Source organism: Hyperolius riggenbachi, chromosome 5, assembly GCF_040937935.1.
Source record: "Hyperolius riggenbachi isolate aHypRig1 chromosome 5, aHypRig1.pri, whole genome shotgun sequence".
NCBI classification, from domain to species: Eukaryota; Metazoa; Chordata; class Amphibia; order Anura; family Hyperoliidae; genus Hyperolius; species Hyperolius riggenbachi.
In genome coordinates, this window is record NC_090650.1 from 219,956,621 (window position 1) to 219,969,449 (window position 12,829).

At 43.5% G+C, this 12,829-nt stretch overlaps 1 pseudogene; it reads right to left on the minus strand.

Moving 5' to 3' along the window:
* Positions 1 to 12,829, minus strand: part of LOC137519365 (tyrosine-protein phosphatase non-receptor type 3-like) — a 259,943-nt pseudogene that overhangs the window by 176,823 nt on the left and 70,291 nt on the right.

Below are 12,829 nucleotides of genomic sequence, written 5' to 3' on the forward strand. Positions count from 1 at the left end.
AGGAGGACCCTGCCCGAAGGCTTATAATCTAGAGGGAGAGGTAGGGACACGAAAAGTAGGGTTTACAGCTCCAGTGGGGGGAGTGAAAAGGTAAGTTTTGAGGGCCTTCTTCAAGATGTTGGAGAAGGCAAGGAGGGAGAAGGAGGGGGAAATCCTAATGGGGGGGAGGTAGAGAGTTCCATAGTGTTGAAGCAGCTCTTGAGAAGTATTGGAGGCGTGCATGGGATTGGGTGATGCAGGGGGCAGTCAGGCGAAGTTCATTGGAGGAGCGGAGTGAGTGGCTAGGTTTGTACCTCTGAGTAAGATCGGAAATGTAAGTTGGGCAGGTTTTGTGGACAGATTTGTAGAGCAGACACAGTACCTTGAATCCGATTCTGGACTGGACGGGAAGCCAGTGGAGGGATTCACAGAGGTGAGCCGTTGTGGTGTAGCAATAGGAGGAGTGGATAAATCTGGCTGCCACATTAATGATGGACTGCAGCGGGGCAATTCGGGTCATAGGGAGACCAGACAGAAGGGCATTGCAGTGGTCAAAATGGGAAATTATGAGGGCTGGATGAGTTTGGTGGTGACAGAGGTCAGGAAAGGGTGGATCTTGCAGATGTTATGGAGGTCGAAGTTGCATGACTTTGTGAGGTTTTGGATGTGGGCTGTGAAGGAGAGTGCTGACACACCAGGGTGACACCCAGACAGCGGGCTTGAGAGGTAGGGCGAATGGTAGTGTGGTTAACAGTGAAATTCACATCTGGGAGAGTCAGGGATGGCTGGGGTGGGAACATCATAAATTCCGTTTTGCCAGGTTTAGTTTCAGGAACCTAGTGGATATCCAGGAGGAGATGGCTGATAGGCAGGAGGAGACCTTGTCCATGGTAGTGGTGGATAGGTCAGGGGTGTGGAGTTAGATCTGGATGTCATCTGCATACAGATGATAGTTAAAACCCATGCAGGTGATAACCTTGCCAATGGAGGATGTGTATAGGAAAAGGGATATCTCTTTTCCTCAGCAACACCAGCCTAGTACACTAGGCATTGACAGGATAAAAAGTGGCCATACACATATATTGCCATCAGATGTTGCAAACAGATCAATCTGATTCTGATCAGAGAGGGACTAAATCCTAAACACATTGCACATAGCTTTTCAATAGATTTCAGCATGAAATCTATTAAAAATATATTGAAGTGGAGCGCTGCACACACTTCTGCCCCAGCTCTGATCGATCAAGTATTTCTAACTGATAATATATAATATATCAATTGCGCTCCCCTCCTTTCCCTCTTCCCTCTATATCCAGGCTTGCTGCAACTCAAATTGATGCTACATGTACATCCCTTTAAACTCAAAAATTGCTAGTAGAGTGCGCTACCCCTTTAAAATTAATTAATGAAATTAGTCCCAAAACGTTCCTACTGAAAAAAAGTCCTTATAATCGGTCAAACAGGATCCGATGTCCAGATGCTCCAAAGGGCTTGATCATTCAATGCAGGACTCCACACATGCAAAAGAAAGAGACAGAGAAGACCATAGTGTGATCTGTCTATAAAATAGTTACGTAGGAACCATCACCTTATGGGACCCGATGCGTGCAATTTCTACTGTGGGGTCAACTCTATCACCACAGGTGGTAGCCAACAATTGGCACGCTCACCTTATTAAGAGGCTGCCCAGCCCCACAGACAGCAACCACGCTTGTGTAATTATCCGGCTTCTTTCCACAGATGTAGATAAGTTCAATCTCGGCCAAAACAACAAAAGATTATAATGCAATCAAGCTTTCAAAACCAGGAGGTCTCACTCCAATCCACCTCTATCTAACTACTGCTCACCCTTTGCTGCCACTGCCCACACTCACAGACAGCTGTCCAGGCTTTATGGGTGTGCAGTTTTAGCCACAACGTATACAGACAGTATCCTCCTTCAACTTGCAAACAGGATTCTGATACAGATCTAGGGCTAAGAAGCTTCTGATAGTGTAAAACCATTGGTTTATTCAATAAAATCAAGGAATCATACTCACAAACATCAAGTAAAATGCGCATGTAATGTTTAAAATATCAGGGGATGTCTCCTCCTGCTGCTGGTCGCTTCCCTTACTGGCTCCGCCCTACACGTTACGTCATACGACTCATCAGGGGATATTCAATAGCCCCTGATGAGTCGTATGACGTAACGCGTAAGGACTTTTTTTCAGTAGGAACGTTTTGGGACTAATTTCATTAATTAATTTTAAAGGGGTAGCGCACTCTACTAGCAATTTTATTTCTAACTGATAGATAACCTGATTGATTTTCAGTCTAAATTGATCAAAATTACTATCAATATAGCATGCTGCTCTATACATTCCCAGGTGATTGAATCTGATGGTAATCGACAGAGAAAATCAATGTATTCATGGCCTGCTTACAAAAGTAATTTAAAGTGGATCCGAGATGAACTTTTACTCATTGCATAATTGTGTTCCTTTCCTATAGTTTATAGGGCATTCCTCAAGCCAAATACTTTTTTGTTTTAACCACTTTACCCCCACGCATACGCATTTCTCCGTCCCTTTTTCCATCCTTTCACCCCCAGGGACGGAGAAATGCGTACTTTCCGCGCTCCCGCCGCTACCTGCGCTCCCGCTCGCTCTAGCACACACTCCCGCTAGTAAACACGCCGCCGGCCGCTCGCCCGGAGATCAATGAACGGGGAAATCCATTCCCGTTCGTTGATCTAAGCCCCGCAATGATCCGCTGCTTATCCAATAAGCAGCGCGATCATTGTGAAAAAAAAAAAACCGTTCTCAGCCTCCTAGTCCTTCCTGCAAGCATCCGGTAAGGACGCTTGCAGGTCGCATTAAACAAAAAGTTACTGTTGCCATCTTGTGGCCAAATAGTAAAACTACACCCTAAAGCATTTTTCACATACAAATAAATGAGTTTTACACTAAAAATTAACTCCTTACCTCCCACACTCCCCAATTTTTTTTTTTTTTTGTAATTTAAAAAAAAAAATTACAATGAAAAAAAAAATACATAAATAGTTACCTTAGGGACTGAACTTTTTAAATATTTATGTCAAGAGGGTATAACACTGTTACTTTATAAACTATGGGCTTGTAATTAGGGATGGACGCAAAACTGAAAAAAAGCACCATTATTTCAAATTAAAATATTGGCGCCAAACATTGTGATAGGGACGTAATTTAAATGGTTATATAACCGGGACAAAAGGGCAAATAAATTTCATGGGTTTTAATTACAGTAGCATGCATTATTTAAAAACTATAAAGGCCAAAAACTGAAAAATAATAAATTTTTGCCCACATTTTTTCCTATTTTCCCATTAAAACACATTTAGAATAAAATAATTCTTGGCATAATGTCCCACCTAAAGAAAGCCTAATTGGTGGCGAAAAAAAACAAGATATAGTTCATTTCATTGTGATAAGTAATAATAAAGTTATAGACGAATGAATGGAAAGCTGAAAGGTGAAAATTGCTCTGGTGGTCAAGGGTAAAACCCCTCAGTTGTGAAGTGGTTAATACTCTAATTCCCTATAAACTAAATAAGCCCCACTCACAGTTTTCAGAGAGCATTGGCAGTAGCAAGGGCTCATGGGAGCTCAGTCTGGGCAGGAGGAGGGGGAGGTATTGCTAGCCAGAGATTTCAGAGGCAGAGGGGAGGAGGGGGGATTAGGTTTTTTTTCAGTCTGAGTGCTGATGGTGCAGATAAGCCTGCCTCTGTGTAATGTTTACAAATAACATGGCTGCTGTCATTGTATCACAGGAAGAAATAATCATATTCTATTAAAGCAGTATGCAGACCGATTTGCTGTTTAAACCATCTAAACAGTACATAAGATATATAGACAAGTTACTTGTTATAGTTAGGTTTTTCATCTCGGATCCGCTTTAAGCCTTGTGGATCTACTGCTTGTGATACATTGCTCAGCCGTCAACATCTAAAAAATGTATTGTTGACAAGCTTTTTGTTTTTGTTGACAAGCTTTTTTCCTCAAAAAAACAGACATTGTCCTCAATTCACTAAGCTTATCCCCTGTCTGAGCTGCTTGTGTTTGTTGTTGAGAGACTAGTCAAAATGAAGCTGTCTGTTACCATATGTGAACAAACATCTTAACCTCCCTGGCGGTTTGTTAAAATCCGCCAGGGGGCAGCAAATACCTTTTTTTTAATTTTTTTTTTCATGTAGCGAGACAATGTCTCGCTGCATGATAGCCGCTGCTGAGCGGCATCCCCCCAGCCCCTCCGATCGCCTTCGGCGAACGGAGATCAAGAGATCCCGTTCAAAGAACGGGATCTCTTGGAGGGCTTCCCCGTCGCCATGGTGACGGGGCGGGATGACGTCACCGACGTCATCGACGTCAAAGGGGAATCCGATCCACCCCACAGCGCTGCCTGGCACTGATTGGCCAGGCAGCGCACGGGGTCTGGGGGGGGGGCATGGGCGGCTGCAGCGACGGGTATAGCGGCGGATCGGCGGGTAGCGGCGGCGATTGGAGGTTACACGCAGCTAGCAAAGTGCTAGCTGCGTGTAACAAAAAAAATTATGCAAATCGGCCCAGCGGGGCCTGAGCGGTGCCTCCCAGCGGCATAGCCCGAGCTCAGCTCGGGCTTACCGCCAGGGAGGTTACAGAGAATCTGTACTCTAAAATTCTTACAATGAAAGCATACCATTCTATTCAATATGTTCTCCTGGGCCCCTCTTTGCTGTTTCTGCCACTCCCTGCTGCATTCCTGGCTTGTAATTGCCAGTTTTAGGCAATGTTTACAAACAAAAAACATGGCTGCCAGCCAGCATGTGATAGGCTGAGAGAAGCTCAGTCTATACAGAGCCTGGAGGAGGCATGGAGAGGGTGTGTATAACTTCTACCCATCACAGCAGAGCAGCACATTCCGTCTGAGCTGACAAAGGGCTTGATTCACTAACCGGCGCTAAGCCAGTTAGTGAGCCTTAAGAGGTAGTGGGCGCAAAACACGGAGTTAGGTGCGACGAAAACAGTGCATCGGGTGCCCTTGAAGCGGCGCATTCATGCGTCGCTTTGTACGCATACAATGCGCCATTTTCTGCGCACCGGGTGCGACGTTTACAGGGCAGCGGGTGCAACCTTATCGTCGCACCCCGCATTATAACCGGTGCACCACGCTGTGTGCGCACTGAGCGGGGCTACGCGCTATGTAGCTGTGCGTGGCTGTTAGTGTGCGCAAAGCTACTTATGGGGCACTAAGTGGCTTTTCACACCGGCACTAACTTAGCGCCGGTTAGTGAATCAAGTCCATAGCTGACAAAGGAAAAAAGATTAGATTATATAACAGAGATAATACAGCCACTGTGCAACTAGGAAAGGCTGCAGTAAGACAGACCACATTAGAACAGGTATAGGAAGTTATAGGATAAAAGAAATAAGGATACAAATTTTGTTACAGAGTCTCTTTAAAGTAAATCTGAAGCGATATGGTGGCTGCCATATTAATATTCTTTTAAACAATGCCAGTTGCCTAGAAGTCCCGCTGATCACTTTGGCTGCAGTGGTGTCTGAATCACACACCTGAAACCAAAATGCAGCTAATATCTGACTTTAGTCAGAAACATATGATCTGCGTGCTTTTTCAGGAACTAGGACTAAACATATGAGGAAGAATATCAGCAGGACAGCCAGGCAATCTGCATAGTTTAAGAGGAGGTAAATATGTCAGCCTCCATATTCCTCACACTTCAGGTGTACTTTAAAGAACAACGGTTCAAGAAGGAAAGTGTAGTACATACCGGCACTATCTGTCTATTTGAATGGTGGGGGATAATGGGGTGTGAGTAAGAAGGTGAGCCTTCCCTCCTTTCTCCTCAGTCAGCATGCTCATGATCAATATGTTAAGATCAACGTTAAAGGGGCACTATGGAGAAAAATTTTAAAATTTAAAAAATATGTGCAAACATAGACAAATAAGAAGTACATTTTTTCCAGAGTAAAATGAGCCATAAATTACTTTTCTCCTATGTTGCTGTCACTTACAGTAGGTAGTAGAAATCTGACAGAAGTGACAGGTTTTGGCCTAGTAATTAAATATCAGAAGTAATTTATGGCTCATTTTACTCTGGAAAAAATTACTTCTTATTTGTATATGTTTGCACATATTTTAAATTTTACAATTGTTTGCCATAGTGCCCTTTTAAATTGTCGAGAAGCAAACATTCGGCACTGCTGCCACTTTGTCTTTAATGCAACTTGCTTAACAAATGACATATGGCAGGATACTGTCACAGCATACATAGGTCCCACTGTTGACATGACTTGTCCTACAGTGTTCAAGATGGGAGGGTGATGCCGTGGGTGCTGGGCACTGAACGTGGGCCTGACGGCCGTTTCACACGCGATGTGCTTCTTCCCTTCCCTCCTGAGTCATGTCTTACAAGTTTGTGCAACAGCAGGACCTATGTTTGCTGTGACAGTATCCTGCCATATGTAATTTGTTAGGCAATTTGCATTAAAGACAGTGCCAGCAGTGCCGAATGTTTGCTTCTCAACAATTTAACATACTTTACAGGACAACTATAACAAGATGGATATGGAGGCTGCCATATTTATTTCCTTTTAATCAATACCAATTGCCTGGCAGTCCTGCTGCCTCCAATACTTTCAGCCATAGACCCTGAACAAGCATGCAGCAGATCGGGCGTTTCTGACATTATTGTCAGATCTGACAAGATTAGCTGCATGCTCGTTTCTGGTGTTACTGCAGCCAAATAGATCAGCAGGACTGCAAAGCAACTGGTATTGTTTAAAAGGAAATAAATATGGCAGCCTCCATAACACACATTACAGTTGTCCTTTAAGGCAGGTAAGTCCATACATGTCACTGTAAGTTGATTTTACTAGAAATTCAATGATAAAAAAAAACGCAGCAGTTACCTGCCAGCATTTCAGAAGCTTATTAGGGCCCTTTCACACCAGAGGGATTTTTCGGCGTTTTAACGCCACGGCTGAAGTTGGCGTTTTGCTAGGTAAAAGAAAGTCCATAGACTTTCATTTTACCTTTCACATCTAACTCGGCGTTTTGAAGCGTTGCGTTTCAACGCTCCCAGGAGCTTTTTCAGGGCTGTTAACAGCCAAAATTGGCTGTTGGCGTTTCAATGATAGTCAATGGAAAACGCCAACTTCAGCGTTTTCAAAGCCTTTTCAAAGCGTTTTACAGCTATCTTGTTCACTTATTTTTATAGAAGAAAAAAAAAAGGACGTTTTCATATGGGCTGTAAAACTCTTTCAAAAGGCTTTGAAAACGCTTTGAAAACGCTATGTATTGGCGTTAAGCAAAAGGCTGACTTTCAGCCTTTTCTACTGCAGCCTCTAGTGTGAAAGAGCCCTTAAAGATTGTGGTGTCAGAATTATTTTAATCATTGAAAATATCAGTCCTAGGTTATTATACACCGTATCCATGATGTATAGTTTTGTTTTTGTTTTTTGTTTTGACAATATACACATTGTAAGTATAGATCATAAAATTAACTGTCACCTGAGACTTAAACAAGGAATCAATGACTGGCCATGTAGCGTTCATTTAATAAGGTAACAAAGGTAGCACGTTTTCATAAAACTGAACGTGCCACTGGACTAAATAATCTCGTGTCTGAATGGCAAGTTCTTAAAATCTCAGGAACAGAAAAAGCTAATGCATGTGTGCCAGGGTGTGGGTGACTGACATGCAACATCACTTCACCCCCTCAGAGGTTATTCCTGGCACAGCAGATGTTGGAAAATGGGTCATAACTGTGCATGCATGAACACAGAACTCCTGATATGTGTTGTGTTGTAATATCTTCTACAGCAATTACAGCAACATTTATTCTAACTAATCTAGCTAGTCTTGGACCGTGGCTTTCAAAAGAAGACTACAGTTCTGTTTTAAGCGTCTTTTTTTTTACGCAGTACAGTAAAAGGACCCAAACATTGTTTTACTGAATTCCCACAATAGCTGTCAGCTTTGGTGATAACATCCATTCCAGCTCCAGCATACAATTATATAATCGAGCATTCGCCATGGCTAATCACATGGGGGCAAGGCAGGAGGGGCTGTTTCCGGGGTGGACGCACACACTCACATCATAGAGCGGACCACTTAGAAATTATTATTATAGATTTCATCATCTATGCTGCCATACAAAGGAAAAAAACAAACAAACATAGGTGCATCATACAAAAGTGGAAAACGACCTAAATGTAACAGTGACATAGACAATGTTTAACAATACATATAGCAATTACAATAAACAATGGGATAGACGCTTTCCCTTATAAAAGCCCAACAACTCTCGACCCCCCCCCCTATCCAAAAAACAAACAAAACAAAAAAAACAATATTGCTGTCCTCAAAATTTGTAATATGTGTGGGTCTCCCACACAAATTGGAGTCATAGTGGTAGTCTATCCTGCATTTGGTGTTCGCTTACCTGAATTTGTCACAGATAGCATTAGTTTACAGTTTATGTTGAGCATGCCCAGGGCTCCCTGGAGCTGTCCGTCCTTAAAGTGAACCTCCGGACTAAAAGTCTACTCAGCAGAACTGAAAAGGCTTGGTGTTTCTTTAACAGTTTCACAGCATCAGAACTTTGTTTTTCTTACCAAAGCATAATTTTTAGCTGCATTTTAGCTAAGTTCCACCCATCAAAGAAAAAAAGCCCGGGCTTTTTTTCCCTGATGCTGTGCAGAGCATGATGGGATTTCCTATGTTGTTGTTCACGTTGCCTAGCAACTGGGAGAGGTACTCAGGACACAGGATAGTTGGAACTGTGTCTCATGCTCCCTGTCACCTCCTTTCAACCAAAAAGATGGCTGCCATCATGAAATCAAACATTTGCCTGTTCTTTTAAAACAGTGTGGCTAAGAGAATATATTACCTATCTATTTAAATTAACATAACTAATGTAACTTAATGACAGTATGTTTGTTTAGGCCTCTTGCACACTGCAAGTGATTCCGATTCCGCTTTTTAATCAGTTTTTACATCCGATTCAGATTCCGATTTGCAGTGTGCAGGGAGCAAACTGCAAATCGGAATCTGAATCGGATGTAAAAACTGATTAAAAAGCGGAATCTGAATCACTTGCAGTGTTCAAGAGGCCTTAGGCTGCAGTTCCTCTTTAAGACTAGTTGATTACTCTTCAAAGAAAGAGTTTCCTAAAGCTTTACTAACACCAAGCACCCTACATAGTTCACAAATATTTCACATTTATCAGTCTAATCTAGTTACTTCCGGAGACTTGCAAAAGATTGGAAATCTCCCCCCCTTTCAGGTTGTGTTTACCCCCGGAAAAAAACCTTCTGCACTGAATGAAGAGTTGCAAACAGACTTTGTTACAGCCCAATAAATGCAAATCAGCCCATTTCAAAAATATTTAGCTGTCTGCATCTGCTGGCATAAGAAAAGCAAATCCACCTATTTCATAAATACTGTACCTATTATAAATCAGCATGTGCATTGTTACACAAATATCTGTTGGGTACCAAATGCCAAACTTCAGTCATTTGTGCACTTCAGAAAATTAGCTCAATGATCCGTATTTTCACTGACAGGAATTCAGTATGCTATGTTCACACTGCCAGACCTCTTCCTAAAGCAGACAGCAGTGAACCAATGGACATTTATAACAGACCTAAGCTTTCTTTTGGGCCTAGTCACACATCTGTCTTCACCTTGTTTGGGTTTGACTATTGCATTTCCTGCATGTTTTTTTTCATAAAGTGGATGTGTTACCATTAATCTCATAGGATGGCCCACAGTCATACCCAGGTGCAGGAGACACTGCCACAGAGTTTCCTAATGGTACAGCATATCATACCCAGGTGCAGGAGATGCTGCCACAGAGTTTCCTAATGTTACAGCATGTCATACCCAGGTGCAGGAGATGCTGCCACAGAGTTTCCTAATGGTACAGCATATCATACCCAGGTGCAGGAGATGCTGCCACAGAGTTTCCTAATGTTACAGCATATCATACCCAGGTGCAGGAGATGCTGCCACAGAGTTTCCTAATGTTACAGCATGTCATACCCAGGTGCAGGAGATGCTGCCACAGAGTTTCCTAATGGTACAGCATATCATACCCAGGTGCAGGAGATGCTGCCACAGAGTTTCCTAATGTTACAGCATATCATACCCAGGTGCAGGAGATGCTGCCACAGAGTTTCCTAATGTTACAGCATATCATACCCAGGTGCAGGAGATGCTGCCACAGAGTTTCCTAATGGTACAGCATATCATACCCAGGTGCAGGAGATGCTGCCACAGAGTTTCCTAATGTTACAGCATATCATACCCAGGTGCAGGAGATGCTGCCACAGAGTTTCCTAATGGTACAGCATATCATACCCAGGTGCAGGAGATGCTGCCACAGAGTTTCCTAATGGTACAGCATATCATACCCAGGTGCAGGAGATGCTGCCACAGAGTTTCCTAATGGTACAGCATATCATACCCAGGTGCAGGAGACGCTGCCACAGAGTTTCCTAATGGTACAGCATATCATACCCAGGTGCAGGAGATGCTGCCACAGAGTTTCCTAATGTTACAGCATATCATACCCAGGTGCAGGAGATGCTGCCACAGAGTTTCCTAATAGTACAGCATGTACATGCTATGTGAAGTGTGAACCAAGCCTAAGAAAGGGTAGTTTTGTATCTATCAACATCACCACATAGACATACAATATACTGAGGGATCCATTCATAAAGCAGAAACAGAGAGCCGTATAGATTGAGAGACTTCTCCTAGTAACCTTTAAAATGCTTTATATGTCCATAAGAAAGATAAACTTTAATAGGATGTCCCTGCCGTGGGTACTTCTCATGATGCTTTGGTAACCTCATCTTCTTTTCTCATCTCCCTTCTTCACTTCTTTATATACTGAATGATTACATACACATCAATACACTACATAGGCATAAATACACACTCATGCACATACGTACAAACACCTAGAGGTATACAGTACACAATGATCACACTGACCATTCAACATCACACCAAAAATGATCTCTATATGTACAATAAACTCAAAATGATGTTGAAGCGCTAAGAAGACTACAATATGAGGAAGAGTAAGCTCCATTGCACAACAGTTTCTGTGGCATGTTTCTGCAACATTTTGCCAAAGGTAGAGATTCTTCAGGACCTGCTGCTGAGACATGTCAAAGCAACCTTTAGCTGGCAGAATCACTAATTAACAACACATCCCAACAACAACGCGAATCTGTCCTATCATAAAAACTGAAAACAATTCTTACCATCCTGAAACACTTAAAAACATTGGTGATAAAGCTATGAAAGGTGTCCACTAGCATTATCTGGCTCTGATAGATTATTGGAAATTTAATGGAATCTGCCTAAAATATACTGCCTCTTCTTAATCCATCGATACATTGTCATCTGTTTTAAAGTATGGTAGGTAGGGACTGTTTCTGCAGGGGTGGAAACTCTTGCTTGGATTGTCACTGAGTGATGAATAGTGTTGATCGAACACCAAAATGTTCGGGTTCGGTTCGGTCGAACTTCGCCCCGATATTCGGCATGTTCGGGCCGAATTCCGAACCCAATGCAAGTCAATGGGGACCCGATTATTTCTGCTTTGCAGGCCAGAAAAATCATAAAAAAATGAGGGAAACTTCTGCAAAATGGCTTGGGAATAGTGTGTGTGTGTGTGTGGGGGGGGGGGCAAATGAGATCCTGGAAAGCTGTCGTAGTACTACCAATGGGACCGGCAACGCTAAGCACACAGGATGGAAGAGGAGGTGCAGGAGGAGAAGGCCACGCTTTGAGGCACAACCCAGGTATTGCGTGAGGCCAAATTGGATACTGAAAGCAATGCCTGGCTTAGCGTTGCCGATGCCATTTTCAGGAATATTTCAATTTTATTATATTTTTTAAAGCATGGTGACAAAGTGCATTGCTTTAAGCATGCAATTTGTCCTCACGCCAGGCCTGGTTTGTGTTTCAAAGCGTGGCCTTGCTCTCCTGTGCCCGCTCTGCCATCCTGTGTGCTGGCTAAGCAAGCAAACAGGATGGAAGAGGAGGTACTACAGGAGAGCAAGGCCACGCTTTGTGACACAACCCAGGCCTGGCATGGCGACAAAATGCATGCGCAAAGCAAAGCATTTTGTCGCCATGCAGTGATAAATATAATAGAATGAGATATTCCTTAAAAAGAGAGCGGCAACGCTAACCCAGCACACAGGATGGAAGAGGAGGTACTACAGGAGAGCAAGGCCACACTTTGTGACACAACCCAGGCCTGGCATGGCGACAAAATGCAGGCGTAACTGAAGCGCTGCTGCAACTTGGAGAGTACGGCCGAAGCAGCACTGGACTTTCGGAAATGTTTGGCCACTTGCCGCACCTTCAGCAGAAGATCCGCCACGTTTGGGTATGTCCTCAGGAACCACTGAACAACTAGGTTCAGAACGTGGGCCAGGCAAGGGATGTGTCTCAGCTTTGCCAACTGTAAGGCATGAATGAGACTGCTCCCATTATCACACACAACCATGCCTGGTACCAGGTGCAGCGGTGCCAGCCACAACTGGGTCTGTTCCTTGATTGCCTTCCAAATTTCTGCACCTGTGTGCTGCTTATCGCCAATGCAGATCAGCTTCAGTAAGGCTTGAGGCTTGCTGACGCATGGCAACAGCTGTGCTGCACCGCTTCCATGCTCCTGTTGCTGGGTTAGCGATGCCAGATGAGGTATCGCAGGGAAGCAGGTCCGGCGTTGGCAACACCTGTGCCGTAACGGGTGAGGAGTCGCTGTCAGGCTCCACAAGGTTCTCCCAGTGCGCCGTAAGGGAGA